Source organism: Triticum dicoccoides, chromosome 2B, assembly GCF_002162155.2.
Source record: "Triticum dicoccoides isolate Atlit2015 ecotype Zavitan chromosome 2B, WEW_v2.0, whole genome shotgun sequence".
NCBI lineage: Eukaryota > Viridiplantae > Streptophyta > Magnoliopsida > Poales > Poaceae > Triticum > Triticum dicoccoides.
In genome coordinates this window covers 788,385,771-788,391,008 of record NC_041383.1, presented here as the reverse complement: position 1 = coordinate 788,391,008, position 5,238 = coordinate 788,385,771, and positions in this window count along the sequence as shown.

The following is a 5,238-nucleotide window of genomic DNA, read 5'->3' as shown; positions in this document are numbered from 1 at the left end:
CCCTTACTGGAAAGTAGTTCATCACAGAAAACTGTTTCAGTGACACCTACACCAGTTAGTGAGGAAGCCAATGATAATGATCATGAAACTTCAGATCAAGATACTACTGAACTTCGTAGATCAACCAGAGTAAGATCCGCACCAGAGTGGTACGGTAATCCTGTTCTGGAGGTCATGCTACTAGATCATGATGAACCTACGAACTATGAAGAAGCGATGGTGAGCCCAGATTCCGCAAAGTGGCTAGAAGCCATGAAATCTGAGATGGGATCCATGTATGAGAACAAAGTATGGACTTTGGTTGACTTGCCCGATGATCGGTAAGCGATTGAGAATAAATGGATCTTTAAGAAGAAGACTGACGCTGATGGTAATGTTACTGTCTACAAAGCTCGACTTGTCGCAAAAGGTTTTCGGCAAGTTCAAGGAATTGACTACGATGAGACCTTCTCACCCGTAGCGATGCTTAAGTCCGTCCGAATCATGTTAGCAATTGCCGCATTTTATGATTATGAAATTTGGCAAATGGATGTCAAAACTGCATTCCTGAATGGATTCCTGGAAGAAGAGTTGTATATGATGCAACCAGAAGGTTTTGTCGATCCAAAGGGAGCTAACAAAGTGTGCAAGCTCCAGCGATCCATTTATGGACTGGTGCAAGCCTCTCGGAGTTGGAATAAACGTTTTGATAGTGTGATCAAAGCATTTGGTTTTATACAGACTTTTGGAGAAGCCTGTATTTACAATAAAGTGAGTGGGAGCACTACAGCCTTTCTGATTAGTATATGTGAGTGACATATTGTTGATCAGAAATGATGTAGAATTTTTCTGCAAAGCATAAAGGAGTGTTTTAAAGGAGGTCTTTAAAAGGAAAAGACCTCAGTAAAAGCTACTTACATATTAAGCATCAAGATCTATTGAGATAGATCAAGACGCTTGATAAGATTTTCAATGAGTACATACCTTGGCAAGATTTTGAAATAGTTCAAAATGGAACAGTCAAAGAAAGAGTTCTTGCCTGTGTTGCAAAGGTATGAATTGAGTAAGACTCAAATCCCGACCACAGCAGAAAATAGAAAAAATGAAAAGTCATTCCCTGTGCCTCAGTCATAGGTTCTATAAAGTATGCTATGCTATGTACCAGACCTATTGTATACCTTACTCTGAATTTGGCAAGAGAGTACAATAGTGATCTAGGAGTAGATCACTGGACATTGGTCAAGAATATCCTTAGTAAGGACTAAGGAGATGTTTCTCGATTATGGAGGTGATAAAACAGTTTGTTGTAAAAGTTACACTAAGTCTCAACCTGGATACATATTAAAAGTGGGAGCAATTAGCTAGAGTAGCTCCGTGCAGAGCATTGTTGACATAAATATTTGCAAAATACTTACGGTTCTGAATGTGACAGACCCGTTGACTAAGATTCTCTCACAAGCAAAACATGATCGCACCTTAGTACTCCTTGGGTGTTAATCACATAGCGATGTGAACTAGATGACTGAATCTAGTAAAACCCTTTGGGTGTTGATCACATATCGATGTGAACTATGGGTGTTAATCACATGGTGATGTGAACTATTGCTGTTAAATCACATGGCGATGTGAACTAGATTATTGACTCTAGTGCAAGTGGGAGACTGAAGGAAATATGCCCTAGAGGCAATAATAAAGTTATTATTTATTTCCTTATTTCATGATAAATGTTTATTATTCATGCTAGAATTGTATTAACCGGAAACATAATACATGTGTGAATACATAGACAAACAAAGTGTCACTAGTATGCCTCTACTTGACTAGCTCGTTAATCAAAGATGGTTATGTTTCCTGACCATGAACAATGAGTTGTTATTTGAGTAACGAGGTCACATCATTAGTAGAATGATCTGATTGACATGACCCATTCCATTAGCTTAGCACCCGATCGTTTAGTATGTTGCTATTGCTTTCTTCATGACTTATACATGTTCCTATGACTATGAGATTATGCAACTCCCGTTTACCGGAGGAACACTTTGGGTACTACCAAACGTCACAACGTAACTGGGTGATTATAAAGGAGTACTACAGGTGTCTCCAATGGTCGATGTTGGGTTGGCGTATTTCGAGATTAGGATTTGTCACTCCGATTGTCGGAGAGGTATCTCTGGGCCCTCTCGGTAATACACATCACATAAGCCTTGCAAGCATTACAACTAATATGTTAGTTGTGAGATGATGTATTACGGAACGAGTAAAGAGACTTGCCGGTAACGAGATTGAACTAGGTATTGGATACCGACGATCGAATCTCGGGTAAGTAACATACCGATGACAAAGGGAACAACGTATGTTGTTATGCGGTCTGACCGATAAAGATCTTCGTAGAATATGTAGGAGCCAATATGGGCATCCAGGTCCCGCTATTGGTTATTGACCAGAGACGTGTCTCGGTCATGTCTACATTGTTCTCGAACCCGTAGGGTCCGCACGCTTAAGGTTACGATGACAGTTATATTATGAGTTTATGCATTTTGATGTACCGAAGGTTGTTCGGAGTCCCGGATGTGATCACGGACATGACGAGGAGTCTCGAAATGGTCGAGACGTAAAGATTGATATATTGGAAGCCTATGTTTGGACATCGGAAGTGTTCCGGGTGAAATCGGGATTTTACCGGGTTACCGGGAGGTTACCGGAACCCCCCGGGAGCCATATGGGCCATCATGGGCCTTAGTGGAAAGGAGAAAGGGGCAGCCCAAGGTGGCTGCGCCTCTTTCCCCTCCCCTAGTCCTATTAGGACTAGGAGAAGGTGGCCGGCCCCCCTCTCTCCCTTCCCCTCCGAGGAATCCTAGTTGGACTAGGATTGGGGGGAGGAATCCTACTCCCAGAGGGAGTAGGACTCTCCTGCGCCTCCCTCTTGGGCCGGCCAGCCTCCCCTCCTCTCCTCCTTTATATACGGAGGCAGGGGCACCTCTAAACACACAAGTTGACACAAGTTGATCCACGTGATCGATTCCTTAGCCGTGTGCGGTGCCCCCTGCCACCATATTCCTCGATAATACTGTAGCGGAGTTTAGGCGAAGCCCTGCTGCTGTAGTTCATCAAGATCGTCACCACGCCGTCGTGCTGACGAAACTCTTCCCCGACACTTTGCTGGATCGGAGTCCGGGGATCGTCATCGAGCTGAACGTGTGCTCGAACTCGGAGGTGCCGTAGTTTCGGTGCTTGATCGGTTGGATCGTGAAGACGTACGACTACTTCCTCTACGTCGTGTCATTGCTTCCGCAGTCGGTCTGCGTTGGGTACGTAGACAACACTCTCCTCTCGTTGCTATGCATCACATGATCATGTGTGCGCGTAGGAAAATTTTTGAAATTACTACGAAACCCAACAGCAGGTTGGTCATGGCGACTAGCGAAGCTCTGGCTGCGGTTGCCATGGAGAGGGCGCGCGTCCAGTTGCCGCGGACAAGGCGACGAGCCCCTGGCCGTGGGCGGCCATGGAGAGGGATGCATCCGGTGCGGGTGATCCGCACACGATTCAAAATAAGGCGCATCTAGTGGCCGGCGGCCATGGCGACGACCGCGCCCCCGGCTGTGGGTGGATGGGGAGGGAGATGCGAGTGGATATGGAAGCGAAGGGATAAGGTCGCGGGCGGTGCGCAGGACCCAACAGCCACGCGTTTGATTCCCTGTGTAGAAGACGTGGCTAAACAGCGGTTCGATCGCTAATCATCGAACGACCCGCGCGTGACCGGCCGGAGCTTCGGCCGGTCCGCCGTCTACAACCGTTTCCCTTCCGCTTTCCCCTGTGCTATAGCCATAGGCCATAGCTTTACCCTCTCACCGCTACTAGTTGCCATCGTGAGGAACGAGCACGCAACAATTGATCGGATCACGGACAAGCCGTACTTATTCTAGTGCAGTATGGCGGCAACATGCATGTCACGCTTTCGTTCCCGAATCAACAAAGTATAAGAGCAAATACAATAGAGTTGAGTCAGCGGGCTATAAGAAATAAACTAGTATATTTATGCTTAGTTGGAGGAAAGAGAAGAGGAGAGAGAAGGTAAGCGGGCTCTTCGTGAAGAGCCAGCTCTAGCACGTGCTTCTAGGCACTTTGTGAGAATGAAAGGTGGGCCACATAATAAAAAAGTAGTACACTCTTTTGATCTACTATTGTACATGTTGACTATAAGATGGGTTGTAGATGACATGACACTGGCTTATAGCCAGCAGCTGGCTATACTATTAACCATGCTCTAAAGCACACAGTAGTCAGTAGAAAAAGCGGTTTGGTGACAGACGGGGAATCGTATCGTATATTCCTTTGCTGGCCTAGCCGGGCCTCGTTCGGCTCGACGATCCCCCGTGCGCGCACGAGCAAGGCGACGACTGCAGATACGCTCAGCTGGGAGTGAAGGGGCTGCCATGGAAAGCGAGAAAGATTCCCTCCCTATCGGGGCGCGGCGCCCGGTACGAGAGCGGCGATGTTTGCCGGAGGAGGATCGGATCAGAAGAGCATAATCGTGCTCGTGGTGCGCAGGTAGTAGCGCTTTGGAGGCTGAGGATGCATGCGTAGCAGGTCCGTGCTCCCGGCCGGCCAGTGCGTACAGCCTTGATGATAGATAGACCACGCAGCGCGGGCGCAGCATGGCACGGAGGAGCGGGGCGGCGCGGCGCGGTCACGGGCGTGTCGGCATCGCCGCCGACGCCAGCCAGACGCGGGCCTGAACCGCCGACCGGAATCACCGATTTCCCGGGATAATCCTCGGTTTTCTACCACCACCGTTCGCCTTGTCGGCATCAAGCTTCATTTGGCAACAGAACGAAAAATCACGTGCGTCTGATAAGTCCTACGTACTGTCACAGGCCGGTCGCTTCCAGATTTCCGGTGCGGAGATCGCCACATCGGCGATGATTTCGACCGGACGTCCCTGGCCCTGGATACTAGCAGCGGCAGCGGCAGGCAGCGGCGGTCGATCGATCGTACCGTGCGTGCTCGAGTGAATGCCCATTGGGCACACTGTCACTGGCAGCAGTACCACCGGATTCGGTTGATGCGGTGGTGCTCCGGAAAGGCGGATCGACCGGAGAATCCGGTGCGGCAGGCCGCGTCACGACATGAATGCTGCCCATGTACTACGTACTACGTACTAGCACCAGCTGCAGGAAGCATTGCCGGCTAAACTGAAACAACGATCACAGCCCGCTTAACTAGTTTAGAGCATTACTAGTAGTACCCCTAAACCCT